At 45.4% G+C, this 22,059-nt stretch overlaps 1 protein-coding gene across 1 annotated transcript in view; it reads right to left on the bottom strand.

Annotated features, from left to right (window-relative positions):
- fam184ab (family with sequence similarity 184 member Ab) overlaps nt 1–22,059 on the bottom strand; it is a 132,419-nt gene that overhangs the window by 92,496 nt on the left and 17,864 nt on the right. The gene's annotated exons all lie outside the window — the stretch shown is intronic.

Below are 22,059 nucleotides of genomic sequence, written 5' to 3'. Positions count from 1 at the left end.
ATCAATAATTAATCGCTCTTTCACACTCGGATGACTCGGGCGATCTGCTGTTGACAAAAGCTCATCACAAACAAAACGGTTCGCAAAAAGTAAAAGGGGGAAAGAACTTTCTGACAATGCTGTTGAATTTTCTATGAACCTCTGTGTTGACGAGATGGGTTTCAAAGACAAAGGAGACAGGGGAGTGTAAGGGGTTGAGTAGAAATGTTTTTGTTTTGCCTCCTTAAAAACGTTGAAATGTTTTGGAACATCGCACATCTCAATTGACGCTGTTTGCCTGGTTGGATATTTATCCCACTACACTAATGGGGCCCTCACACTTGGAATTCTTTGAAGCGTCGAGGCCCTTTTTCTCCTTCAAAAATGAAAAATTCTCGTCCCTGGCTGGTATCAGGTCAGGTAATTTTCACCATGTGCAATTGAAAGATTTTTGTCACAAAGCTAAGCCCGGCAGGTGAACTGGAAAAGCCTGGGATTTAAAAAAATATGTTTAAAAATGTTTCAGTTGATCTTCCCCAGCATGATCTTCCATAATGCGACCAATGAATCAGACTGATTAAAATTGTAGCCTGTAGGACAGAAATTCTGCCTTTTAAAAAATGGAAAAAAGAAACCTGCAGTGATCTTCTGGCTATGGGAAACAAAGTGCTATGCAAGCACTCCCCTGGGCCTATTGATGTGTTGCACTTCAAACATGGGAGAATTTAAATAGCCTTTTTCTATTTAGATATAAGTATTATGTAATCTAACAGAGAGTATGCCTAGCCTATGTTTCAGTAAAAACACTCCAAACTCAAGCAAGTGCAACAAATGAAATTGAGGGAGGCAGAATTATTTCACAGCCAGACAACAGTACCTAGCCTATTTATACTTCTAGAACCATACCATAGACATTCTAACCATAGACATTCTAACCAGAGAGGGTTAAAGCGGGTCTTTGTTCTAACCATAGACATTCTAACTACTACAGTATGGTAATATACAGCAAATCTAACAGGCATAGCTGATCGCTATTCAAGCTTTGCATACTTTGCTTGAGTGTTTCAGGATTACGTAATCTCACTGGGAGTATTTTTAAAGAAGTGCACTTCAGGTGAGTGATCATGCAGGAGGCGTACGTCCTGTCATCACCCTCCACCTCCAACAGCCCACCCCACTCTTCTCTGATAAACCAGAGAAGGCTGTACGAAGGGAGCCTGCAGGGCTCTGACTGAGACATGATGGATTTCCTGCCCGCCAAGACCATGGAGGAGGCCATAATTCACACACACACACACACACACACACACACACACACACACACACACACACAGAGAGAGAGGCACGCGCACAAACACACACACAGGCGCGCACAAAAACACACACACACAGAGAGGTGCGCACACAAAAACACAGGCAGGCACACAAACACACACACAGGCGCGCACAAAAATACACACACACACACAGAGAGAGAGGCACGCCCACAAACACACACACAGGCACGCACAAAAACACACACACACGGAGAGGTGCGCACACAAAAACACAGGCAGGCACACAAACACACACACAGGCGTGTACACAAACACACACACACACACAATTTATTCCCGTCCCCCTTCACACTCAGTGCATATCAAACAGACAGATGGAGAGCTTTGTGTGACGTGAGCCCAGGGGCTAAGAATCATCGGAACTCTCAGTACCTGTGTGTCTGCTCTGTTGGTGACCCATGACGACGGCAGACTAAACTGACAAGGCAGAGACGAGACTGCATAAGGTAGAGATCTCAATAAAGACACTTCACTGAGCTGTGCAGCAAGATTCACCCCAGCTGGGTAGAATGGCTGCAATTATTTACGGTGACCCTGTTGCTGAGACAGATCTGGCCTTAACAGTTGTGACAAACCAGTGAAACAGAAAAAACAGAGAGCATGATTTCTAAAGAAATTAAGTTAACATTGGGTCTGTGTTATTGGCAAAACAAATGGATCCAGAGTCTGTGCTGTTTATGTTTTTTGTTTTTTAGGAGAGAGAGCATGCACGGTAAATATGGAGTCTGCTATGGGATACGGGGAGGCTATGAGAGGCGTTGAGCCACACCAAACCCAAAAACATGCTTCATGACTGGCAGTGGTAGCACTCCCTGGTCCTGAATCCAAACGCCCTTCTCCACAACAGACATGAAGGCAGCGATATATGGCAAGATATCTTGGAGTAAAAATGGAGTCATTAACCCGGTGTGACGGGAATGTTGAGAAATGAACATTCTAAAGAATATCTGGGTTCATTGAATTCAACATAGAATTTTAGAACCTTCAATTGTTGCGGAACTTAGAACGTTCAAAAACCTACACCTTTAAGGGTTAAAGGTAGTGTCTCTGACACAGATATTTCCTGACAGCTACTTGTTGTGTAGCGTAGTAGTGCAGTACAGTATGGAGCAGCGGAGTTTAATGAGGTTTTCATGCTATTCCTCCTATGTGTTGGCCTCCAGGCATCCGATCCTGTGATCATATGCTTGGCCTTCATGTTACATTTATTAATTAGCCTGTTTTTCCGCCTAAAGGTCATTGCTTGTAATGTTCTCTCAACACCCACACTCCTCTGAACAACTGGAACAAGGAGCACAGGAAACAAGAGGGAAGTCAGCGTGCAGATGGGTAATACAAGAGAAGGCTACTGTAAGTAGGTTCATTCAGAGGTTCCAATGGCAAATATCTCTGTTGAATCTAAGCACTAGGCTATAAATATGGACGGAACACTCTTGATTAAATGAAACCTCTGTACCTTGCGTTTCATCTGTGTGGTATAATAAATATAATACACAATGCACACCTACGGAAAGGCGCCTACAGGCACCTAATATAGCACTGGCTAATTGGATTAAGGGCATCAGTAATTTTAATGTCTTAATATGATTCTTAACTTGAGACTTAATCTGAAGTAAGTAATTGTAGTCCAAGTTCCCCACTGAAGGTATGACTAGGATGGACCCAACTAAAACTATTGCTAAAACCTGTATCTTTCATGCAGTATCTTTCATGCAGTATCTTTCATGCACTACCTCTCATGCACTACCTCTCATGCACTACCTCTCATGCACTACCTTTCATGCACTATATTTCATGCACTATCTTTCAAGAAGTAGCACTGATACTATGTCTATAAATGGCTGTAAATTAAAAAAAAAAGCCATCTGCAATTGGCCTAACTTGTGAGGGTTTGTAGACAACCCTGGGTTCTGGTAATAGGCTCTGTTTAGGCTATATTGACAGAGCTAGCAGATAGGGAGCCAGAAATCCAACAAGCCCCAGAGCACTATCCCCAAACCAGCGTGGAGCGGAGGCCTAAATCCCTAATCTGTCTCCCTCCAATTGCTTTTTAGAGCTGACGGGGGTCAGCAGCAGGGCTATTCTTCTCACCACTCTCTCTCGTCATCATAATCTCTCTCCATCTCTCTCTCCCTCTCTCTCCTTTTGTATCTCTTTATCATTATCATCTCTCTCCCTCTGTCTTTCTCTCTCTCTCCCTCTTCCTCTGTATCTCTTTATCATCATCTATCTCCCTCTGTCTGTATCTCTCTCTCTTTCTCTGTCTCTCTCTCTTTCTCTCTCTCTCTCTCCCTCTGTATCTCTTTATCATCATCATCATCCCTCTCCCTCTGTCTGTCTCTGTCTCTCTCTCTCCTCTCTGCATTGCCATTGGTCGGCAACAAAGAAGAGGAGTCCAGGCCGGGGAGTCCGAATGCAGCCTGCACCCAAAGCAGATGGAGGCGTTTACTGCTGGCAGAGCCAGCCCAAAATAACACAGTGTCTGTGTGCCCGTATGGATCAGCCGCCCGGGATGGGACACCAAACAGCAGCCTGAACAGAGATTTGCTCGCGCTCCGACAAAGCGGAAGGCTTGTTTGTTTGGGTGGAAAATAGGCAGGAGAGGGAACAAAAACAATCCTATCTGGAGGTGGTGGCGGCTGCCTACCCACTGATAAACACGCCACCGCCATTCAGAAAGAGGCATCACCACAGCTCTCTCAAAACAGACTTCCTGCTGCTGAAAGCAGGTGGGGAAAACTAGCACATGGCTTTCTCTACCTCACAATCACAGTATTGTTGAGTGGTACACACACACACACACACACACACACACACACACACACAGACACAGAGACACACACACACACATGCCCATATTTAATGAAAATGACTCAGCTAGCCTGATGCGATCAGATCAACTTTCTCTCTCACTCTGTCTCCATCTCTTCCCTGTGCCTTAAGGGAGACCGCTAGCAGGGTTTATATTTCTCTCATCGCTCCTACCGTGCCAAGCACCACTCTCTACGCCCCCCACCACCACCACCTATGCCCAATTTTTTTAATAAAAAAAAAAAATCATGAAAGGCACTCCGAACGATTTATGAGCCCAAACTTCATCCACATCCACCTCACGATTGTCAGAGCTTGAAGTGGCCAATCGATCTGAGACCGTTCGGGCGGTCAAAGGCTCGCCTTCAATTTCTCAGCGCAGTCTGGGGCCAGCATGTTGGGCTCGGTACAATATGTCTCTCACAACACATGTGCACACACACACACACACACACACAGGGAGAACAGCGTCTGGAGCGACCTAATTGGGCTCCCGAAGAAGAACAGGGGCCTAAGGTTTAATCACTGCGTCCAATCGAAGGGTCATAATGTGGAGCTTTTCATCAGGCCGCCGCGCGAACTGCCGCCGCAATAACTGTAATCGCTGGCCATTTGCCAGGACAGAGCGGCGCTAAAGCATTGTTCCCTTAAAAGAGAGCTTCTCATTCGAGTAGATTATTGATACATTAATAGGAGTCTTCTCTGTGTAGCAGACCAATCACGGTGTACAAAGTCCCCCCCCCCCCCCCCTCCAACACACTGACTTGCACAAAAAGGAACACTAACACACATTATTACCACAGAACTCCTGCACATGCACCACAACCCAGAGGACTGAGACGGACTAAATAATGTGTGCGTGTATTTATGTTGGGTTAAACAACTAACTACATGCATAGACACCCACGCTTACACCTCTCATCTACTTAATCTTTCTCGCCCATGTGTCAATCAATTGGTCAATCATAAGAAGCAAAGTAAAATAAGTTCCATATGACTAACAGAACCTGTGTGCATGTGTGCATGTGTGCATGTGTATGTGTCTGTGTGTGAGCATGTGTGTGTGAGTGAGTGAGTGAGTGAGTGAGTGGGTGAGTGAGTGGGTGTGTGTGTGTGTGTGTGTGTGTGTGTGTGTGTGTGTGTGTGTGTGTATGTGTGTGTGTGTGTGTGTGTGATGACCCCTAGATAGCTGTCTGCCCCATTGAGGGCAGTGCGGTGCGGGACACACTGCCCTCTTGGCAAACCGTCACGCTGCACTCAGGGGCCCGTGCTGTCACAAAGCGTTGGCTTTGTTTTCCAGGAAGAGGCTATTCTCTCAGATGAGACACTCCGTCAAAACACACACACACACACTACACACACACAGACACACACAGACACACACACACACACACACACACACAGGTCTGCACCACCACAATTGCCAAACGACGTCAGTCTTTTCACAAGCAAGCCAAGGACCATGCCAGATGAAAGCTCAGGATGTATCCTCCTGAAGAAAAGCACTAGACTGTAGGCTATAATGAGGAAGTCTAGCTGCACGCATGCATGCATGAATATGGATTTTAATTAAATCGAAAGATAGCGTTAATTAGAGAAAACCCATATGCATGGCATCCACTAAACGACGATGCAGCACACCTAAATCCTGGAGATAATTAACTCAGATGAAGGGGTGGAGGCTGTGGGTTGTGAGTGAGTGTGTGTGTGTGTGTGTGTGTGTGTGTGTAGGCTGTGGTCTAATGGAGCCGGATTGGTCTAATGGTGACGTGGAAAACTTCAGCCTTCCCCAGCCCATCTCAGCGCAACACACTGCACATTATCTCATTACCAGTAACCTTTACGAGCCAAGCGCTTTTAAAGCGTTACAGTTTTCTTGATCCATAAATATCGAGGAAATGCTGGAACACTGCATACACTGGGGAGAAACATCACTTGCTACACTCATGCCTACAGAAACACACACACACACACACACACACACACACACACACACACACACACACAAAGACACACACACACACACACACACACACACACAAACACAGGCTAGGAAACACAGCTATAACCTAGTTCCGAAGGTCTCCCTTCAATCAGATATACACACTCCCACAAAGACACACAGACAGACAGACACACAAACACACACACACACAGAGACACACACGCGTGCATACACTGGTCCCGCTTCCCCTCACTGGCTGCGTTGCATAAGAGCAGTTTGTGTGTTCTTGAATTATAAGGATGGGTGAGCTTCTGGGGCTGCTTCATTATGGAGATGAATATTTTACATGGCCCACTGTAATCTGGGACATTAACACGGCACCATTCTCTCTCTCTCTTTCTCTCTCTCTCTCTCTCTCTCTGTCTCTCTCTTTCTCTCTGGGTGCTAATCCCAGTGGTGAGGGCGACAAACACAACACAACGACGCCACAAACAAGCCTCCACGCTTCGTCCCCAGCCTTTCACAGTGCCTGTTCCCGTACACGCGGGCAGGCAGTTGGCTGCCCCGACGTCATCCGGATTACGTAAGCATCTGTGCGTTACAGGAAGTGGGGGCCTGTGCTTTATGAAGGTCACAGGAAGTTAGGAACGTGAAGCGTGCTCGCCGTTGCCCCAGTGCTCAAGCATCATCTTGCGATCCATACTGCTCTTTACTCAACCAGTGGCAACACAAACACAGACACGTACATGGCACACAACCCCCCACCCCTCCCCCATCTCTATACAGGAAAAATCCCGCTCCTGGCTTTCCGTCTATTCCTCGAGGATGCGTAACGGCTGATTAGGAGTGATTAGGAGGACAACAGAACGGCATGAAAGAGGCACAGCGACGCTCATTTTCCCGTGACGGGTAAACAAAGATAAATAGAGCGGGTCCACGTCATTCCTCCGAGGCATTCCACTGGCATCATAGTGGCCACGGCCGACGCCTAAACACAAATGAGAAAAGAGAAGGCAACGGAAAGGGGAAAGCTATTCTAAGGTGCCCCGGAAATACGGCCACTCCATCTTTATTAGAGCCAGCATGGCGATGGAAAAAGGCTGCAGCGGGCGGTCGACGGGTGGACGGTGATAAATATCGCCGGCGAGGCCGCGGGGCTGCCGGACCGCTGGCCCAGAGAGATGCCGACTTGATTGCAGAGTTTCTCCTCTGAGCTGAGGCTCAGCCTACGCTCAACAGCTTTACAGCCCGTTTATCGGCGGGGATTTACACGGAGGCAGCTGTGGTGGCACCGACCGCACGCCTGCTACACGGCCCCGAGCCTATCAGCACATTCAGCTTAGCACAAGGTAGACAGCGTCTGTGTGTGTGTGTGTGTGTGTGTGTGTGTGTGTGTGTGTGTGTTGTGTGTGTGTGTGGTTGTGTGTGTGTGTGTGTGTGTGTGGTTGTGAGAGAGAGAAAGAGACAGCTAAAAAAGAAGGAGAGCTATACGGTTGTGTTTGTGTGGTCTTGTGTTTTTGTTTTTGTTTGTGTGAGTGTGTGTGTGTGTGTGTGTGAGTGCACGTGCATGGTAGAGGGAAGAGGGTTTGGGGAAATCAGGTGGTGCAGACATCGAGGGATTTGTATCCAGCTATCATGACACAACCCAAAACGTGGGTACGGGCCCCAAAACGATAAAGTCTTGTCTGCGGTAGGCTGCTCCCCACAACCCTCTCAGCTGTGTAAGCCATGGCTTTGCCGGCTTCTGTCAGCCAGTGTTAGGCACAACATAAGCCCAGAATCAAAACAATGAGCCCTAAACAGACCGAGCTGCACACAACAGCACTCTAATCTGCGACTGCCTCACATCTCAACCTACTGTGAACACTATGCGTCTATGCATCTCTCTCTGTGTGTGTGTGTGTGTGTGTGTGTGTGTGTGAACAATTCATAAACTATGTGTGTCTATGGTATATTTGCACACTACGCATGCATCCAAGTGATCCTACCGGCAAAGACAAATCTGAAAATCAACAGTGATCATACGTGAAGGTTAACAGAGGTCATATCTGAAGGTAACAGATGTCAAATGCTGGGTCAGAAGCACTACTGATGACTAACTCATGACTCAGGGAAAACTACTAGAGTCCTTGCAGTAAAAAAAAAAAAAAAAAAAAGTACCAAAAATACATAACAACACACTGGTAAAGTAAAGGAGCAGGAGCTTGGGAAAGTTCTTTTAAGAGAGCATCAATGTCCTGCACAACGTTTGTTCTGTGATCCGCAGCCCCAGGGGAATACAAGCCCATCAGCCAAAGAAAATAGGAACGTAGGAAGAAAAAAAAGAAATAGAAAATGCTGGCGTCTCAGTCCCTCATCTCCCTTTTTCTCGAGATGTCACTCTGTGGTACATTTCACGACTGACAGAAGAGAAGAGTGAGGAAGAGAGATGGAGAGAGAGAAAGAGAGAGAGGAGCAAAAGAGAGATGGAGAGAGAGAGAGAAAGAGAGAGAGCGATAGAAAGATGGAGAGAAAGAGAAAGAGAGATGGAGAGAAAGAGAGAAAGAGAGAGGAGCCAGAGAAAGATGGAGAGAGAGATAAAGAGAGAGAGGAGTGAGAGGGATTGGAAGACATTTTCTGCCTTTGTGCTCAGTGGTGATGGAGTAAGCTCAGGCAGGGCACAGCGTGAGGGGGGATGCTGGGAAATCCAGGCCCTGCAGGGAGGGCAAGCGGTGCCAGTGGTGCAAGGAAAACCACCCCGAGACCAGACGGGCATGCGGATTTGAAACAGTGGGCGCATCCGAGGAAAAAGCCTCGACTAAATGGAAAAGGGAACACACTCCATTTGACCTAATATAGAGACGTGTATATACACACACACAGAGACACACACACACAGACACACACACAGACACACACAGAGACACAGACACACACGCACACTGTTACACATAGCTTCAAGCTTTTGTGTTGCTTTTATTAAAGATAGCATCAGTGCGATACAATTGTTTAATTTGTCCTTGAACACACAAACTTTTTATTCCCCTCTTGCCGTTCTCTAGTAAGAATCATTTTATTTTTATGTGTTTGCTTTTCGTGTCTTGGCAATGCCAGGGAGAAAGACCCCATGCCAACACGGCTAATGGAAATTGTAAATGTAGGAGAGAGAGAGAGAAAGAGAGAGAGAGAGATAGAGAGAGAGAGAGAGAGAGAGAGAGAGAGAGAGAAAGAGCAATAGCGAGAGATACGGGACAGAGACAGAGGAAGATAAGGCTGCTTCTCGGAGAGACGGAGAGAGAGGATGGGAGGGAGCACTTAGAGAAACTGCACCGTCAGAGAGAGGGAGTGAATTATATTCTGCCCCATCTCTCGCGGGGGTCAGCAAGGTTAAAGTGAGAGCAGGAGAGAGGGAGTACAGCCCAGTGAACACAGATGAAAGAATGGGCATCAGAGAGAAAGTCAGGGAGAGAGAGAGTAACAGAGATTGAATTTGTGTTTGACTGTGCATGAGAGAGACAGGAAGACTGAATGTGTGTGTGTGTGTGTGTGTGTGTGCCTATGCTTAAATGAGAAAAACAACATTTTCCAATTCTAAGCAGACAATTCAATGCATGAGCACAATCCCCCCATCACACAAGTACACACACACACACGCACTGGTACACACACACACACACACACACACACACACACACACGCCACACACACACACACACACACACACACACACACACACACACACTGGTACACACGCACACACACACTGGTACACACTGGTACACACACACACACACACACACACACACACACACACACACACACACACACACACACTCACACACACACACACACACACACACACACACACACACACACACACACACACACACACACACACACACACACACACACACAATGATCTAAATTGTGCCTGTAGAAACCAAAAACACTCAAACCTAACAATAAAGACACTAGTGCCAGAGGGCCCTATGGTGGGCAGTGGGTAGAGATAAGTCACTAAGTTGGACTGGTAAATGCCAAGCATGACAATGATAGGGATAAGGCACAGATAAACAGCACCACAAGAGAGAGACAGATAAGGGGAAGGAAGGAGAGAGAGGGGGGTTGAAATGGTGTTACTATCAAAAAACCTTTCTTTAACCATTAAAGAGTCAAAAGAAAAATGATCCAGGCCATAAAAATGTGAGTAAATGTCTAATAACAGCATCACTAGCAAAGAGAGAGGTAAAAGATTGCATGAATAATAGGCCAACAGTTTAAAAGGTGTATTCTGCTATCTAAATGGTCTATAAAATATTATTTAACTGTAGACATATGGGTAGGGAGGTTGTTTTGCTGAATAGTTTTGACAGATTAACACAGCTAAAAAGCAAGTACATGCATGTGACTAGAGAAGTAGGCTAACAAGGTGTGGAGTGCTAAGACAGAGGAGAGAGAGAGAGAGAAAGGGAGAGAGAGAAAGAGAAAGAAAGAGAGAGAGAGAGAAAGAGAGAGAGAGAGAAAATGTGAAAGAGCAGGGGAGTGTGTGAGAGACCACTTCAGTGACCCCAACACTGGAGGATCTGGGGCTTTAATAATAGGTAATCTCCCCCCCCTGCTGAGACATCCTGCACTAAACCATCACCCCTGCGGTCCTCCACACAGCACTCTCTGACTCCATTCTGCAGTCCGAAGGCATGAACTTTTCAACAGTGGTCTGTCGGAGAGGGTTGGCGGGGGTCAGGGAGGGTTTGAGTTTTTGCGGCCGGCCTGGGACCACCAGGGCATCTCCGGGGAGAGGGGCGCGATCTCTGCGACACATTGGCCCAGACTCCTGCTCTCTGCGGAGGCAGCTGATGTGGGTTCTGAACTCCAGATAGATAGCAGTGCTGACCGTTGATGCCCCAGATAGATAGCAGTGCTGACCGTTGATGCCCCGAAGTCTGCTATGGCTGAAGCCAGTTCCCTGTCCACAGCCGTGTGGTAGGATAGGCCTATTATTTTCAGAATGCTTCTGGTAATTCCCTGTCCACAGCCATGTGGTAGGATAGGCCTATTATTTTCAATATGCTTCTGGTAATGAAACTTTTTGACAACTTGTCAAGAATGCCAATGCACGCCACTGTGAGTGTCTCTAGGTGTGAGTCACTTAATCCATCCCTCTCCAATGATTTCCATTCAGAGAGTACTTCGGCTTCATAAGTCACTGCAGGCTTTTAAGTCTTTTTTGCTGTGTCCACACTGGGGCATTTCAGTCCTGGAGAGACTGTGGACAGTCTACGGATGTTGGTTTTATTTAGCCTTTGCCTTTCAGTGCTAAATCTCTGCAATGCATTGTGGAGCGAGAAAAAGAATAATTGAGAAACGCTCCCCAGCCCTAATCCTGGTATGTGCTTTGTAGAACTTTACAGATAAAATGGGCACAGTAGGAAAAAGGAAATGAGTTATTTCAGGATCAGATGATCTCTTTAGTGCAGACTGAGCTGAGAACATCTTCACACTTTGAAATGTCTGTGGGACTCCTGAGTCTCCAGCACCCCCAACTGACCTCAGATCAGCATCCGCTCAGCCTGCTGTGCATGGAAGCACTTGGCCCCCTGGGCTCACCGTAGAGTTGATTCTATCGTAACAAGCTGCAGGGAAGCATGCTGGACTCTTTGCCCCATAGGTCTATTAGTCCACCAGCATGGACAAGCAGAGAGTAAGTTGTGCAGCAAAAACAACAGGAGAGTGAATCTACAACAAAAAAACATGGCTGTGTGGCTGAGCCGATAAACCTTTATGTCAGATAAGTTAGCCTATTCCAATTAGTTCAGAGCTTATCCCACCATTTTGAGCATGGTATTCTAGAAATCACAGAGTCTTTTTTTTGTCACCTGTATGTTGGCACCCCATGCCTAAACACTTGTTGCTGTGCGGACCCTAGGCAGACCCTAGGCCTGCCGTGAAGCATTGCCTGGATCTTGGCGATGCCAGCAGCCACAACGGGTGCCTGTCACTTCAAGCATGTAAAAGAACAGAGGGCGAAGGGGGGGGGGGGGATGTCTCAAGCACAACGAGAGCAACAACAGTAGCCAGCCGGAGTAGGGCAGAGGAGGGTGGCGGGGCGTCGCTTGGCTCATGTCACTTGCCGCGGCTCATAATTCGTCTGACTTGTAACAGGACTCGTGATTGCCGCTTCCGTCGTATTGTTCTCCCTGAGAGAGAGCAGAGTTTAGTTCGGTCGCCCTGTTTGAAATATTCAGACTGGGCTCGCTCGCTCGCGACAGCCTGACAACCCCACCGCACCGCCTGGCTGTCTCAAAGCGGAATGAGCTAATAATAGCTTTCCGAAATTATTTATTCCGCCTCAATTTTGAAGTTTCGAATCAGTGCCACGCTGTGCCCTTGCTCAGTTCTGCGAAGCACAAAAGCCATTAGTCACAGCTGGTTCCTGTCTCACACCCCTCACCTCGCAGGATAAGACTAAACTGCTTTGACACAGACTCATCGGATACCGCAGAGTTCCCATTTAGCGGTCAAACGTTAAGCGCTCTTGCCTCTTAATGACTGAACTGAAGCACTAATAACATACATGAGCTGTGAGAATTTAAATACAAATTGAATATTGTAGCAAACTAGAGATCCAACGCTGGCTGTCAAACAAACTGAGGAAAAAAAGCTTGTTAAGTGTTTGTAGTGGGGAACTCAGCTAAATAAACTGTGATAAACAAACAATAATCTGCAATGATCACAAAAACACAAGAGCTGCTAAGACCGCTAACTGCCAACCAACTTTGGCCTATTTTACTTTTATTACACCTCTAACTGGAAAAATAAGTCACAACAAATGACTTTCAAAATAAGTTTACATGATTAATCAATCTGTGGCTTTGGGGACAACACAGAGCTAATTGTTTTGGCTTCTTCAAAGAAATAACGAGAGGAAACCATTGAGGTCATTCCTTCTTCTAAAATGACTGGCTCAGTCATTTTATCTTCCTGTACAAAGACAAAAGACAGACTCCACAAACCAGCTGGAGTCCGCCAATCCCACCTGCACCTGTGACAGCCTGAGTGGACGGCACAAAGCGGGCGTGCCGAGAGCGATTTCAGCACAATAGCGTCGGCAGGCTCTCAGTGCAAAGCAGCTCCAGGGTGGAAGGGAAATGCTTTTTAAAAAGGCGCCCGAAAAGCAGGATGTAGGCCAAGTTCCTTAAATATAGCCGGGCACAAACAGCATCCATGAGTAGCGTGGAGAATCAGAGGGACACAGTGATTTGAGGAGGAATCACGTAGAGAGGGAGGAGGAGAGAAAATACATCTGAGCTTTGTGGACTCTCCCCCTCACTGACGCAAGCTGGGACCCTGGGAATGTGTGTGAGAGAGAGAGAGTGTGTGTGTGTGTGTGTGTGTGTGTGTGTGTGTGTGTGTGTGTGTGTTGTGTGCATCTTTTTATGTATGAGGGCGTGCACACAATACTCACATTCCTCTACATAAACACAGTATGTGTTTATCACACAAACTTGTGTGTCTATCGGTGTGTGTTACCGTATTTGTGTACTCTCATCCCACACACACACACATTAGCATATGTGTAATGATCTAAAGCACAGCTCTGAGTCACACACACACACACACGCACTCCTCTCTCTGGCCTTCATCTTCATCTTCCTCATCTGGCCACGATTGCCCCCACGAGTCCTCCGGCTCCTCTCCAATCTGCCCACGGAAGACACACTGGGGAGGGGGTGAGTGTTACACAACCCCACGCAGAGGCTCTCTCACGGGCCCCGCGATTTTAGTGCTAATTAGGACTAGCGCCTGCAGCCGCACAGCTCTACACCACCTGGTTACTGCAGACAATGGAGAGAACAAAACAAAGGAAGAAGAAGAAGAAGAAGAAGAAGAAGTAGAAGAAGAAGAAGAAGAAGAAGTAGAAGAAGAAGAAGAAGTAGAAGTAGAAGAAGAGAAGAAGAAGAAGAAGAAGTAGAAGAAGTAGTAGAAGAAGAAGAAGAAGAAGTAGAAGTAGAAGAAGAAGAAGGTACACAACAAAGAATACTGATTTGAGTAAAAGCGAAGCCAAAAGATTTACCCTCGACGGGGAGAGAGCTTAGAGAGAAAGCGTCCCAACTTCTAGGGAAGTTTGCTATTTCATGTCATTTGCTTGTGGTCGTTCGCCACTACGCCGTTGAGAAGAGGTCAAGGCAGGGACTGGCCCGGAGACTGATGGATGGCAGAGATGCTGGAGACCGTGCAGGGGGACGTGCTGCGCTGTGATGTGTGGCCGTGACTGAACCAGCGTTATCTGAGAAGAGTGGAGGCACACCACAGCAGGCCGACTCTCAGACTTCCAGACATCACGGCACTTAAGTGATCCGCGGTTGTCGCTGGCTCTCTCTCTCTCTCTCTCCCCCTTTCACTCTCTTTCTCTCTCTCTCAACCTCTCACTCTTTCTCTTTCTCTCTCCCCTCTCACACTCTCTCTCTCTCTCTCCCCTCTTACTCTCTTTCTCTCTCTCTCTCCCCCTCTCACTCTCTTTCTCTCTCTCTCCCTTCCCATTCCTAACAGTCTGTCTGCCTTTTTTTAAATCTCTTTTTCACTCCTTTTTAGAAGTTTTCTCACTTGCGCACACGGTCTGTCACAAAACAATGAGCTGAACTGTCACTTAGCAACTCCCTGCAAAGTAAGACTTCATTCAACAGAGAACGAATTGGATCACAGCAGTTTGAGTCTGTGCTTTCAGTAACAACCCAGACTTTTTTCTGAAAAGAATGTTAGCCCACTTAGCAACATGATGTCCAATTAAACCTGCCGTTCTATGAAAGTCAGTGGTAGCCTATAGATCTTTGTGTTCTTATCTGTAGACATTTTTTATGGAGCATTTTGTATTATACAATATGGTAGAATAGAAGAGAAGAATGTGTTTTTTTTTTTATAGAATGCAGTTCTCGGTTCGACAATCTTGAATAAGACAGTACATTTTCCCTTTTCAGAGGACAACACTGTGTCCTCACAGGAGGGACATTCCAGTCTGGTCCAGATGATTTTTTTATGGGGCTGTCGTTGGCACTCAGTCACTGCCCCACCTCCTCTCAGGGACACAGAGAGAGAGAGAGAGAGAGAGAGAGAGAGAGAGAGAGAGAGGGAGCTCTACGACAGGACGGCAACGCTATGAGGGAGACATATGACTTGGACAAATGACACCACTAAAAAAAGGACAACACAAGAGAGAGAGAGATGAGGCATATTTGCTCTGTGCTCTAAAAAGGCCGGGAACAGTCGAGAATGAGAATGCAGGACATTTTAAAGGTCAATGCTGCTGTGTGTGTACAGGTCTGGCTCGGGACCTACACACAAGTCCTGTCAATCCTCCAAAACACACACACACACACACACACACACACACACACACACACACACAGACACAGACATAGACACTGACACACACACACACACAAACACACACACACACACAGAGCAGACCTTTTTATACATTCTGTCAATCTCTGTCCTCAAACATAGACATGCTCAAGGACACAAGTCACACACACACACACACACACACACACACACACACACACACACACACACACCAGATCATCTCCAGGGACACATGGCTGAGTGTGTCAGTGTTTGAACTGGAGATCTCTGCCATTCCCCTCTCTTTTGTTGGCAGCGTGAGGCTGCTGCGTGACACACTGGCACTGGGCGTGTGGCAGCAGCCATTTGCCCATTTGCTGATGTTTGTAACACCCATGTGTCACACAGCCAATCTGTGAAGCTGATTCATTCGCTCACAGTGCCCTAATTACGCATGTAAACAATGAGAATAGTGAAAATGCTATCCCTGGGCTGGTTATGGGCCTGTGGCTCAGTGATTGTTTTAGATTGTAGGCCTTTATTTCTACATTACTATACGGCTCTTCGCGATGCTAGTAGAACGATTCATTGACTTGAATGGGATTTCCCATCGTTCTACGGTCAAATATATTAATGTAATTACCGCTGAAACATATTACCGCTGTCAATGGCAACGGGTTTTGTGCTTCTGATTTGTATCTTTCATATCACTCCGCAAGTTGTCCGGTCACTTCTTGCAATGTAACTTCATTCAAAAGTGAAATAAAAGCGATGGTTGATCAGCTGTATTCTAAAGAATGTCTGATTCAAGTTCAGCTTCTGTAGTTTCTCAGCAAAAGCCACGATGACACAGTAATAAATAAATGTAAAGAGACATATATGTGGAGTTTTTTTTTTTCCCGTTTTGGCAAGTAGCCTTATAATAAGCGGAATAATGTATGGAACTTCGGTCATTATCAGGAAAATAAGTCCCTTCAGGGCAAAGCAAGACCCCTCCCGCTGGCATGTTGGGGTCCAGTTCGCCCTGTCGGGACTTATTTTCCCGATAATGACGGGCGTTCCATACATTATCCTTTACTTACTCTGTGTCTGTTTTTGTTTTTTATTTTTTTTATATTTTTGTAACACTGTAAAACTAAAGGTTAAATTAAAAAAATAAAATGCAAAAACTGCAAGTTAACCCCAGACATTCATTCCCTACACATTAGGGCTGATCACTGAATGTGGGCAAACGTGGGCAAATTCAAAAGACAGTTAGTATGTTAGAGTTAAGACAACAGTGAGGGTTCCAGCTAATGTAATGCTCAAATTATGGGGTACAGCGTAGATGTCAATTCTTCCAGAGACCAAAAAACACCAAGATAGAATCCCAAAACCATGAAAGGTATCCTAACTGTGAAATGTTCCTGTGTGAACACATCCATATGCACGCAGACAAACACGCACAAACGCACATACACACACACACACACACACACATTCTGTTACACATACTGTTTGCCATTTGCTATTCTTCTGGCATATTTCTTCCTCACAAAGACATGTAGTCTAAGCAAACAACTTAACTGTGAAAATACAAATCTTTTGGGACATGGCACATCGACCATTCAACTCACCCCAGGCTCTCAACTTCTCCCCAGTACTGAGTCATAGTGCTCAGTCAAGAAACCGCGGCCCAAACGTTTCTGCTATCGATGTCATTCATTCTCATTCACATCGTCTGCGCGAGACACTGCCTGCACTGATTTCCACTACTTCCCATGCATGTGCTTTCTCTCCATATAGGCCAAGCATTTGTGAGGCTTTTTGGCTGTTACTGCAAGCAAAAATATTTTTAAGGATGGCCTCAGTGCCCATCTCTTTCTCACACATCACACTGCCTGCACTGGCATGTGCTTTTCTCCATATAGGCCCTGAGGCTGTAGTCCTTTTACAAAACAAGAAATGAAGTAACACAACAATGGCAAGGATGCTCAGTTTGTCCATCCGTCTGTCTGTCTGTCTTTCTGTCGTCCGACTGGAGACGAGTTTGGCCTCCTAGCGACTCGGCGAGGCCTATTACTCACAAAGGGCCCCTGACGCTAATGAGGCATCTCCGGCACAGACACATGCAGCTCGCCGCGTCGTCGAGTCGCCTTTGATGCCAGCGCCAGCGAGTTTTCTCAGGGAGAAACCAGACAAGCATGTTTTTACACCTCATTTTCTGGTCTTCTTCAGAAGGGGGGAGACTATCTCGGAGGGACAAAGATCAAAACGCCACAACGGGACACCAAATGCGCCCGCAGAGAAAAAAACGTCTCAGTGGGAGCTGGTGGGTGGTTTAATGTCGTGAGATTTAATGGTGAAGCAGAGAAAAGGACAAGATGATGAAGGATGCCGAGACCAATCATTACATTTACTTGAAAAACACGCGGCGTAGCAAAGGGTAACATTAGGCCCGGCATAAACTATTCCCAGACAGTGTTGTGAACCGAGATGTGAAGAATGCAAAATTGAAATGCGCAATCTCTTTCACGATACCTGGCATTTTAAACTAATACCAATCCAGTATTCACCAATAATAACAGTCTGTATTCTTACAAGAAACCCGGCATAAACTATTCCCAGACATTGTTGTGAACCGAGATGTAAAGAATGCAAAATTCAAATGCGCAGTCTCTTTCACAATACCTGGCATTTTAAACTAATACCAATCCAGTATTCACCAATAATAACAGTCAGGTATTCTTATGCAAGAAACCTTCAACTGTCACACTTGAAATGTCGTTAACTGCTAAAATGGCACGGAGTGAATGCCAAGTTAGATTTCACAAATAGTCCCACTACAGCATAGTGTAAATAGATCATGTGCTACAGGCTACCCTACACTTTGTTGCCACATCGTGTCTGGATCCAGAGCTCCTCTAGGCTCTATGATGACACTCTTGCTATGCAGAGGGACAGGAGACACAGTCCAGGCAGAGTTCACTCATCTTCCAGCAACCAACGTATTTATGGATCTAATGGTCTATCTATATACAGTATCTTCTCCCACAATGATAAATTACTACTGTGCAAAAGAGAACCCTGTTGCACGTTATGTAACAAGGATGCATCTCTTTTGAGATTGGGTTGCTATTTACTACTTGGCGCCAGGAAATGTGTACGTGTTTGAGTCTAGCATATGGGTGCCCCCGAGGGGTATATTTAGAAGAGACACCATGCTGCCAGTGTCTCTCTTCTTTCACTCAACACTCTAATTTCATCAGTACTGTGCTATCTTTTTTTCAACACACTATCACACACCACTACATAGGCTACTATAAACTAGGCCTTGATATCAACTAATTCTCCAGCAGATCGATTCCAGACTTTCAGACTAAGGCTTTTTTGTGACCTAGCTGCTGACCTAGATGAAACAGGCAGAGGAAAGTTGACTTTGAGGACCTTCAGAAATTTGACAGACAGACTCTTCAGAACATTTTGATAGAAGAACAGGGGGTGGAGAAAATAAAAGAAGAATTTTGCACTAACAACAACCTCAGTGTTGTTGTCTGAGTCTGCAATGTAATTAAACCCAATGAAAGAGCCAAACTATGAAGTGCAGCAGTCTACATAAACCCTCGCAAAAAGTCCATAAACCACAAGGGAAAAAAACAGCCAGAAAACTTGGGGCTCCAAACAGTTTACAAATCAGGGCATTTATCATGCTCGCTGTTTACTGAGCACTTCAGATGGAAATGGGGAGATGAGAGGGAGGAATATGCTCTGATTTAATTAGCACTGCCGAGCCCTGAGATCACAGGGTCTCATCAATCATGCCCCTCTTTAAAGCTTTATCTTACAGTAAACTAAATTAAATTAGAATGTGATAGATTGTGCTGCACCTTACAATTTAATACACCAGCTTATCGCTGGGAAAGGGTTGGCATTAAGGATACTCGGGAAACTGTTATGTATTCATTTAGTCTCTGTTAAGTGAAGCTATCACGTATACAAGAACCAGGAAATCTGCTAAGCAAGGAGACTTGTTCAGTAGGAGACATATTGTTTAATGCATCAATGCATCACCAAAAAGAACGTAGAGAGTGACGCTAATGTCATTTCAGGCATGCATATAGAATGCAGCATATTTAGCAAAGCGTGGGAGGTCTGTAATTGCAATCTGTGGCGTGGAAATCAGAATTTGTGCCCTTTTGTTGCCTTCTGATTGGCAGAGCAGTGACGACAATGCGAACAGGAGAGTTACCGTGGAAACTGGAAGCCCTGCTGCCTTTGAATAAAAAAGGTAGCGCGGGTGACAAGTACCAGGGTTCCTATCTGTACTGCGACATTTGTGTCCAGTTCCTTTCTCTTTTTGCACTATTTATTCACTGGAATACAGTCCCAAGGGTGTAAGGGTGTAATAGAGTGCTTGCAGTTGATTAGGCTTGTCTATCACCTTCAGAGTTCTGAAGTTAGTTGGAGAACAACTGAAACGTTGGATTGAAGACTCTACCGGTGTGTCCATCAGCAGGTTTCGTTGGTTCTGCTGTTCACCCACCGGACTGCTGCAGAACGTTCCTTCAAATATCAAATCTCATTGGAACCCAAGACGTCATCCTGCTGTATTTTAAGATCTCTTTTTTTTTCCTCCTGTGATATTAGACAGCAAAGGAAACGGATGTATGCCTATTTCTATAGCCTACGCAAACATTAAGGATGAGGACAGGGATAAGGTTTTGGCTGTCATTACATCAGAGAGGAACTGATCTCAGTTCAGGCTATTTCTGGCCTTGAAATGCAGCTCCAAAGAGCGCAGCATCAGCTTACATAGCTTAAAGCTGCCATCAGAAGAGCATGGCCCATATTTCTTCTTTGCACAAATAAACCTCTCCGAGCAAACGAGGGGGAAGACAGAACGAAACCTCTGCCAGAAAAGAAACATAAAGTGGAAACGGAGTCAAGAAACTAATCTACAGCACATTTATTTAAGTAAAAAATAATGTTATTTTGTACTTAAAGAAATGTGTTGCAATGTAGATGGTGTCTATTTAATACCATATTGTCTACAAATGGCTAAGGTGAATTTAATAAACTGCAATGCAATCACTAAATGTCAAGTGTTCTTGTGAAAACAACTAAGTCTGTACCAAACTAGTTAGAAGCAGATGACAGTTACTGATTGACTGTTCACAGACAGCATTTGTAAGCATGCCCAAAGTTGTGTGCTCTGACTATGACAATGAAGTTATTCAATAACACACAGCCCTATCCTAAAAGTCAGACAATGTCTGACAGAATGTTTTCTTCCTCATCTCAAAGACAATCTCGTCTAAATGTAATGAGAAATTATTCGTTTATTTCTTAGTGAAATTTTGAGGGTAGCCCCAGGCCTTTTTCTTTATACGCTTGGAGACAGATAATACTCAAATGTGCCATATGTCCCAAGGATGAATTTGGGAAATCAAAGTCTATAGCACAACTACAAACTCTATAGCACAATGTACAGCTTTGCCAATTGTGGCTTTGTGTGGAGGTGGGCGGAGACCAAGAGACGATAAGTGATGGAGAGGCAGCAGCAGATGGATGATGCAGAGCATCAGAGTAGAAACCAAGAATGACAGAGAAAGATGGAGAGACAGAGAGCAACAGAGAAGGAAATAGGTCGAAAAAGTGTACGAGTTAGTGTGACTCACTAGACCCTCACACAGCAAGCAGCGCAGCGCTACTGGCTAGGGAAACCAGGGATGAGATGAGGAAAAGGTAGAGAAGTGCTGTGCGAGAAGACTACCAAGAGCATTCATCCCTCCCCCCAGAAACTCTCTTATCCTTTCTGTCTCTGCCCTCTTGCATTCCTCACACATTCCTCTCAGGCATCTCCCAGGTCCCAAAGCACCAAGGCAATAGCAGCCTCGTGCTCCAGGAAGGCGCCGTGTTGAACAGGTCTGAATCAACTTCTTCAGGCACTGCCCAGCCGAGTGCTTCGTGTCACCAGTTTAAAAAAAAAAAAAAAAAAAAAAGGGAATGCTCAGTGATGGAGCTGTATCTCAAAGCAAGGTGGGAACATTCATTCTTTTTAGAGACTAAAAAACATAACAAGACAATGTAAAAGCAAGAAGGAGACTTATCGGGCACAGCCGGGATCTGCTCCTCCCTCCAGACATCCCGAGGATACCGGCTAAAGCTACACACATGGCGGCCGCACTGTCTGCACTGAAAAAGATATTATTAAGAGATACTCTGTTCAGTGCGAGGATTAAATCAGTGATTCCTGTCCGTTTAACCCTTAAAGGAGTACCGTCGTGAATTGATATTATTGTGTACTACAACTATTCTCCTTACTATATTTGACCTACATTTTAATCTGTTCCCTGTTCAATTTTAAATATTATTATGTTGTTTTGTATTTATGTGTCGCTTTGGACAAAGGCATCTGCTAAATCCATAACCATAACCATAACCATAACCATAACCATAACCGTCACACTGGTGTGTCAGGAATGTTGAGAAATGAACGTTCTAAAGAATATCTGGGTTCATTGAATTCAACATAGAATTTTAGAACCTTCAATTGTTGCGGAACTTAGAACGTTCAAAAACCTACACCTTTAAGGGTTAATAAAATCCCACTTATGTTTCCCCTACAGAGTTTAGATTTCAGTTCATTCCAATTATCTTTTGTCATTAACCCTTAAAGGTGTAGGT

The sequence above is a fragment of the Alosa alosa genome, chromosome 8 (genome assembly GCF_017589495.1).
Source record: "Alosa alosa isolate M-15738 ecotype Scorff River chromosome 8, AALO_Geno_1.1, whole genome shotgun sequence".
NCBI classification, from domain to species: Eukaryota; Metazoa; Chordata; class Actinopteri; order Clupeiformes; family Clupeidae; genus Alosa; species Alosa alosa.
The sequence above is the reverse complement of the archived record's forward strand: the minus strand, read 5'-3'. Positions and strand labels throughout refer to the sequence as shown.